Raw genomic sequence first — 8,653 nt, 5'->3', positions numbered from 1 at the left:
CATTTCTTTCCAGATGTATTTAAAACTCTCCTGGTGCAATAAGAAAGCAGGGCTTGAAGCCTAAGTCTCTCCTCCCAAAGGTAACCTTTTCTTTCATAAATAATCCCTCACAAATTTAGAAAATAAAGTATTTTCCCAAACAGGAGGAAAATATAATCCATTTGGAAATACAGACAAAGGAAATATTATTTTATCTAAGTAATTTAGCCAATTCTTCCTTGTTCATTTGTACAATAACTTTTACTGAAATGGTGCATTTGATTCTGTCCTCTGCTTCCTCTACTTCAGGTAAAATATTGTCTTCCCCATCAGTCTCTGTTGAGCAAAGCACCAAACTTGTTGACCCATGCAGACCAAGCAAAAGAGACCCTGTGACAGAAGGTCTAACTTAAGACTAGATTTCATGGTGAGTTTAATTTCTTTGTTCAGTCAAACACCGTGCACCAGTCAGGATTGGCTCTGACAAGCGTCTACTGTAAAATGATACAAAAGAGACTGAAATCTAGGCCACAGCTAGGAATAATTCTTAGGAAGCTCTCTGGATTTCCTGGAGGGCAAGGTGTGGCTCCATGAGTGGGAGGAAAACGCCAGTGTTTTTCTGTTACTAGTAATTACGTGCAGCTTGAGTTTCATTAATGAGAGCTACATATGTATGCTGGAAAAAAAGTGTATCTGACACTGCGATTATATGTTACCAGCTAAATGTCTTCCCTTATGTGTTATCTTTGTCATTTTGTGATTAGCACATTTAAATGTCCAAAAGCATGCTCATATTTTATCAACACATAAGAAAAAAGGTGCTGTTACAGGGAGTTTATAATATGAAAGAGAAAGAAATCTCCTGGTAGACCTCCAAGTTATCCTATCAGTCTGTCGAACATTTTGGAACTACTTCTTGCATTGGAATTTCTTTCTACTTTCTTTAGACATTTTGGTTTTGATGCTGTTTATAATCACTGCCAAATACAGAAACAGGTTTCCAAAAAGTAATCCTGAACAGCCAGTATTGAAATATCAGTCTTAAAATTGATAAACCAATAAAGAAACAGAATCTTATATGGGGAAAGGGGCTGGGTGGCCTTAAATAAATGAGATACTGCAATTCTAGTGACTATTCATCAAAATCTAGCAATGCAAATAGGCAAGGAAAACCCAAACTCATAATGTAGCTAAAAATGCATGTTTAAGTATTTTAAAAGTCCATTTGTTGCAGTGTTCAACCCCATACCATATGAATATTATAGCAGTTATTAAAACATTTGAAAGGGCTTTTTTTTTTGCTCCATTTTGAGGTTTCATAGCATCAGAGGTTTTCAGGGTGGAAGAAAGCACTATGACTCTCCAGCCTGACTTTTTGCAGGGTACAGGTGACAATTAGATCAAGTGAAGTGTACACCATTTCTGGTGGAGCTAGAACACTGCCTTTGGAAAAGAAAAATACACCTTCTTGATTTAAAGATTTTAAGTGACAAGGAATTACTTCCCAGGCTTATCTATCAATTTTTTTCCCCAAGGCTTAGTTCGTCCAAGGGTTTTCTCTGTTTTGGTTTTGTTTTTTAATAAAAAATGGCTCAGCTTTCAAACACTACATCTTAGTCTGCTAAACCAAGATTTCCATGATTATTCTCTTTGTTTATGTAATTCAAGGTGAGTTAGCACTTAGGTAATTCATTGATGGGCTAGAGATTAGATTTTTTAAGTCTCTTCTGTCCAAAGTGTTTCTAGATCCCAAAGCAATTCTGCTTAACCAGTTTCTCGGGTTTTGTCTCAGTATCAGGGCAAGACATTCTGCTCCCCCAACCAAACCCTCTTGCTGCCATGCTCCCCACATGTATCCACAAGGACAGCATTTCTGTGTGCTCTTAATTGCTTTCTGTAGCATTGCTTTCCATAGTGCAGCCTCCCATCAGATAACTAAACTACATCTTTCTTTCCTAGCAATATACCTCTACTTAGCTGTATTAAAATGCACATTGTTCAAGTTAGTTCACCTTGCCAAAGATTCTTGTAGTACTGTGGACTAATTCCTTATCATGTAGGACGTTACAACTTCTGTTTCTTTTGCAAATATTATCATACAAATTTGTAAAATAACTAAAGCTGTCATAGCCATTTATAAATGCTTCTCTCTTATTAATAATGCCAAGTAGAAAATGATCCCAACTCTTTTTTCCCAACTTAAAATGTAAAGTGTATACTAAGAATGAAGTGTAATATAGCCAGACACTGAAATTTATTAAAATATTTAAGCAATATATTTTGCTTATTCTTGATAACATACATGTTGATACCATGAAGTTAAGAGTGGTTTGCAAGGGAACAGCAATTTTGCTTGACCACCTTTTACTTTATAGCAAAATAGTTACCTTATTTCTATAGTAGCACCTACAAATTATATTGCAATAATTGTGGACAAGGAGAAAATTTTTGTCTATGTGGGAGCAACCTGCATACAGAAAAAGAAGCAAAATTCTTTGCTATATCAAGTTCTGTTTATTTCAGCAAAATTATTCCACCACTGCACAAATATGCCTTAATATAAAGTAACAAATATAATAAATAAAATGAAAGCATAAAGTAGCATATTCTGAAAAATACCTGTCTAGAAATGAGTCATACTCTAATCTTGGATAAACTCTTTCCCTACGTGAAGGAATGTTTTATTAAGGCAGCTCAAACTACTTGTAATTGCCACCAGCAGAGAGATACAGCATCACTTTCTACAAACCACACCCTCCAGGAAACACAAGTTTTTCTACATACCCACAATGTTGATGAAATGCTGCCATTGCCTACCATCCCTTTTACAGAATAATTCTTTAGAGAAGGACAGTGATCTCCAGAAGCAGCATGATGAATTCAGCAAAACACCAGGTTGGAAACAGTACATGCTCCTTTAGTATTTGGCTATGGGTAGCTACTGGATAAAGTTCTTCATGGAATTTCTATTTAGAGAAGTATTCAAGTTTCCTGCACTAGCCACTTGAAACTCCAGCAATCTCCATTACAATTTTTTTTCCCCAGCTGATATACAATTAATGCATTATCTAGAAGTTATAATCTATTAACCAGAAGTGCTGACAGATTGTAGTAAATCAAACACCCAGTATTAATCAGACTGATCTGTCCAGATTAAGATAATGGCCAGTTGTGCCATCTTGATAAATCCTGTGGGAAGAAATTATTGTAATATCAGTTATAGCTATATGATTACTATTGTGCTGACATCCATACATAAAACAACTGTGAAGTCATTTTTTTAAACTCTAATGAGTGCAAAATTCAACATAGCAGAGTATGGAATTTCTGTAATTTTTGAATAATACATTTTCAAGGTGTTTTGCAAGAATGCTATGTAAAATGCCTCTTCTTAAAATGGTCTCCTTTGCTTCATTTTTCCTTAGATTACTTAAGTCTTGCTCTGTCAGGCTTCCAGAAGCTTTTCTTCTGTTTCTTCTCTCTCTCTCTCTCTCTCTCTCTTTCTCTCACTCTCGCTCTCGCTCTCTCTCTCACACACACACACACACACGCACACACGCACACGGAGATGTTCCACACAGACATCTGAATGCATCACTGATTGATCGCTGCTCTTTGCATGGTACAGCAAGAGGAGCACACGAGCCTGAACTGCTCTGACTTCAAGAAGGGCAGGATGGGAGAGCCAGGGAACCACAGGTCCACCAGCCTCACCTCTGTCCCCAGGATGACTCTGAAGCAAATACTTCTGGAAGAAATTTCCTAGCACCTGAGATACACAAAGGTGACTCAGAAGAGGTGGTGTAATGTGGCTTTACCAAGGGCAAACCTTTGATGGGAAGACTGGCTCAACAGAGGAGGAAGAGCAGTGCTTGCTATTTGCCTTGACTTTATGGAGGCCTTCAACACAGACTCCTACAGTGCCCTTACAGTCAAACTGGTGAAATATGCAGTGGAAAAATGTACAAGGTGGACTGATAATTGGCTGGGCTGTGCAGTAAAATGGCTGTTGGTCAGAAGTGCTAAGTCCACATAAAAAGGTGGCTGGTTACTACAGGTGTTTTTCAAGGACCCATACAGGAATCAAAACTTAATGTCCTTATTAATGGCCTAGACAAGGTAAGAGTGCACTCTCAGCACATGTAGGTGTGATACCTCTTAGGGACAGGGATGTCAATACTCTGGAAGATAAAGCTGCTGGTCACGGGGGCCTTTGTTGTTGTTTTCTTTTTGTTTGTTTATTTGTTTGTTTACCATTGTTTGGTTTCTTAAACCTAGAAATTTTTACACAAAAGCATGAAGATTGTAAAGAAATTCTCAACAGCCAGAGCATTACAGGATTAAAACTAAGAAAATTTTATTTGGTCTCCAGATTCAGCCATAGTAAACTGAACTTCTTTAGACAGTCTCTATTCCTCATTTGCTGATGAACTTGAGATATCTGTAATCTGGTATCTAGAATGATCCTGAGCATGGTAACATTAATTGTGAACCTATTGAACATGGTTGTGTTTTCAAGTCATGGTCTAAATATTCACAAAATAACCTCTGGATATCTTACACTGGGCATTCTAAATTCACAGATATGTTTAATAGATTTTCTTTGACAAACTTGTTTAATTTTCTCATCTGTGTAATGAACATCATGCCTTCTTTCAATAAACACCTTAAAGTTTGTATGCAGCTCAGGTACTGTAAACAAGAGTAATCCAGAAAAACATATGAAAATAATTGCGTTTTTGTGTTGAGTAATGGGATGAGGATAGGAATTGGGAGCACATAGTAAGATCTAGTGTTAATTCTGAAATGTTAAATGTACTCAGATTTATCGTGCCTGATACCCATTTTATCCATTAGAGAGATTGCCCTGAGTAACTGAAAACACTGAAATTAAGACTGTAAACAAGGTCCGCTAAGGAATGCAAGCCTGTAAGTCTCAAACAGATGATCCTGGAAACTACCCATGCAGTTCCTGTGTAGGCACCTTATAATTTTACTTTGCTCCCCTGTGAAACACACCCCTGGAGAAACAGCTCTGGGTATGCCTAAGTCTGGGAACAGTCTAGAAAGAGCTAAGCAGTTTATTATTTATTTTTTGCTTATGCCTAGCTGGGTAAGCAAGAGGCTTTTCTGCAGCAGAGATAACAGATGGCTTGGTAAAGTAACACACACCAAGCATCACAGGCCTAGGATCTCTACAAAATATAATTGCAGGCTTTCACTCAGAAAGTGAAATGTCCACTTTCATAGGACAGTATATTTTGGTGGGCCCATGCCCAGCTCTTTCCTCAGTTGAAGATATGTGGGCTCAAAGACAGATGCCCCTGGCACATGGAGTGTCTCCCACCACTCTGACTATTCCACCCTGGCGAGACCATATTATCCTTTCTTCACTGAGTAAAAAAAAAAAACAACAGAGCATCAGGCCAAGAGTGTAGAAGGAACCAGTCTTCAGCCCAGTGATGAGGGCATACACACTCACAGATATTGAACCTGATTACAATCCATTCTCTATAGTTTTTTCTGCTTTGTGTAACTTTGTAAAGGAAACTACAGGGAGAATATTGAGACCTGGCCAGGAGTCCACTGGTCCTTCCTTTCAGGAAGAGAGCCACTGGTGCTCCAGCCACTAGCTATTTGGTCCAGCATTTTCTGTCTCTTATTCTGCACACAGCCATAGCTTCATCTAGAATGGAAGGTAATGGAAGAATGAAGACAATTCTCACCTCAGAAAAACCTGCAGGCATGTGGTTTGATTGTTCCATTGAAAGGTAAGATGATAAACTCTAGAGGCTGGAAAGTCCTGTCTTCTGTAGCCTACTTTAACTTTTGAACTACCAGTTAAGGAAAGCCACTGTCACTAACTTTGCTACACAGTTCATGCTGTTAGGCAGTCCCTGAGAGAAGCTGCGAGCAAGAGCACCAAGAATGTCTGTTTTGAGGGGTCTGGTAAGGCTCAGATGTGATCAAAGCTGTACTAACTGCTCTTCAGTCTCAAGGCTAAGGTGCTTACAGGCAAAGCAAAACCAGACCTTTGGGGTACCACTTCATTATCTACACAGCACCATGAAGGGATGTGAGCTAGCTTTGAATGCAAGAATGACAGTGTCCTTGCCTTAGTTCCGTACTCTGCTCCTGCCAGTCGGCCCCCCAGGCAGCTGCATGGGGACCCCCTGGTGGAGTGACACTGCCAGACTGAGTTCATGTTCCCCCTCCACATCCACCTGTGCTGTTAAATGTTTGAGCCCCTCTGACACTGATACATAGCAGTGATTTCAACAGCTCACGTATGTTCTTCTCCACCACCAGAGTGTTCAGAGGGCCTAAAGATCCCACTGAAGGTTTTGAGGGCCATAAACGTGAGCCTCAACAAAGCTAACCCTTGATGGAACCTTGAGCCACCTCACTCCTTAGTGATCTTTTGTTGTGACTTCATGTTCCTTATATTTCCCCTTTCCTCACCAGTTTTAGATCCACAACGATACTGATTCCAACTGTGTAACATGGGGCATTTCGTTCTAGAGAAAAAATCAGTCACTTCTCCCTTGTGCTCTACTAACACACCAAGAATCCTTAGACCAGAGACATGGCAGAAACTGTACTCAGAATCTTGTGTTCTTCATATTACTATTACCAATTGGTGGTTTATCTGTTTTAACAATAATCTCAAGGATTTCTGGCCCACTGATCCTAAGAGGAAGTTGCATTTGTCTTGTTTACAAGACAATGTAACTACAATCAAAATTAATCCATTTAAAAACATATGCAACAGCTTTGTGTTTCATTTTTTCAAGTGAAAATCAGTATTCTGTATAAAGAAATAAAGAATCCTATGTAGCGTATATCTCTCCATATCTATCTTCCAACACAGACAAAGGTTTGTTTGGTTATAAGCACTGCATTTTCTGGGGCATTTTGTTCAGTATAGTGAATCTTGAAGACAGGTAGTATGTCCTGTCAATCTTCAGGTAATGAAATTAAGAAAAACAAAACAGGAAAATAGCAAAACATTGGTTATTACATTAAAAGAATCCACACCCAAAACCTTAAGAAAAAAACAAACAGCTCTCTAATATTAAATTACTGAATTCAGAGGCACCTTACCCCCTTTTCTCACCCCTTTCTTTATTTTCTGCCTTACTTTTCTTTTCCCAGATGAATTTTTCTCATTTCAACTTAATAACAAACTCTTTTTTCAATAGTTTGAAATGACAGAACAGAAAAAAAAATAGTGCTTTGTTGATACAACTCAAAATAATGCTTCGCTATTGCAGCTGGGTCAGTGGTAATTTACAGAAAGGCTTCTTCCGAAATTCCTTAGTGCTGACATGAAACGAATGTCTTCATTCATCACTCTCCATTGCAGAACTGACTTCTTGTTTTATACAAATCAAAGCTACTGGTGGGGGACTTTTTTGTTTGGTTTTGGTTGGTTGGTTAGTTGGTTGGTTTTGGTGTTGGTTTTTTTTTGTTGTTGTTTTGAACCAAGCAGCTTCTTCCAAAAGATGGTTTCTTGGCAATGATACAGAAGTTTTAAAATACGAGTATCCTGATTGAAGTGTTATTTGCACAGAATAGAGTTCATAGCTAAAACAAGCAAAAGACCTTGGAATTTCTATGAAAAAATTAAACTAATACTATGCATGAATTTATTAGTTGAGCCTTCTACTGAAATTATAATTGCACCTTGTTAGTGATCTCTACCCAGTCCACAATGTGTTTCTGGTGTCTTTTATTGCCCCTCCCCTGCCTTAGGAAGTTCTTGTATTATTGTGTATCATTATTTTGTTCCTGTGAGTCCTCAGAAGAAAAGTACTTGAATAATGTTAGGAGGTTGTCATCCCTCTTGCTGGAAGGGAGAAAAGATAATGTGTTTTTTCCACAGGTAAGTACTCAGGGATCCCAACAAAAACACCATTGCAAATTGCAACTACAAACAACATAGAGCTCCCTGCATGCTCTGCTGCTAACAGCAGTGATGAAAATCTCTGCTACTGACTTTGGGAGATGCCCTTGCAATCTCTGACATCTGAATCAGCTAGAGAGATAAAGTTACAGCAAGTCCTTGGTTAACATATTCTCAACAAAATCCTCCAAACCTCAATTACCATGGAAACTACTTATCCTTAAGGCACTAAGATCGCTGAAATATTTTCTCTTGACAAAAATGGGAGTGAGGCCAGAAAAATATGGGATTGTGCATAATGAAGGCTTTGATCTTCCATTTATGTCTGTGTTAAGTAGAAGTAATCTCAGTGAAGCAAGTTGAGTTGCAGAGCAATATTCTTTTATAGGACAGAACAAGGCCTAGACCTTGTCTAGTTCTGGTTATTTCTAGATATTTTTCCTTTATCTTCATATGTTTATGTTAACAGATTTCTTTTGCACTTTTCTACTAAGAGAAACATAGTAAGGCAAAACAGTATTTGTATATAAAATTAGCAGACATACTTCAATCTTTGAAAAAATCCTTGAGACAAATGGAACTAATCAGTCCCACCAAGGCTCAGAATTTTGCAGCCTAAGATTAAAAATGCTTTTAATTTAGCCCAAGCCCTCCCAAATCTCTGACTACTCAGTTTCTATAAGATACAATGTGGTCTTTGCAGTGCAGAAATATTTGCACACCTCTGAGCAGGACAATCAGCTCAGGAACAGAAAACTTCATTTCTAG

This window comes from Pithys albifrons, chromosome 10 (genome assembly GCF_047495875.1).
Source record: "Pithys albifrons albifrons isolate INPA30051 chromosome 10, PitAlb_v1, whole genome shotgun sequence".
Classification (NCBI taxonomy): Eukaryota; Metazoa; Chordata; class Aves; order Passeriformes; family Thamnophilidae; genus Pithys; species Pithys albifrons.
Note: the sequence above shows the minus strand (reverse complement) of the source record.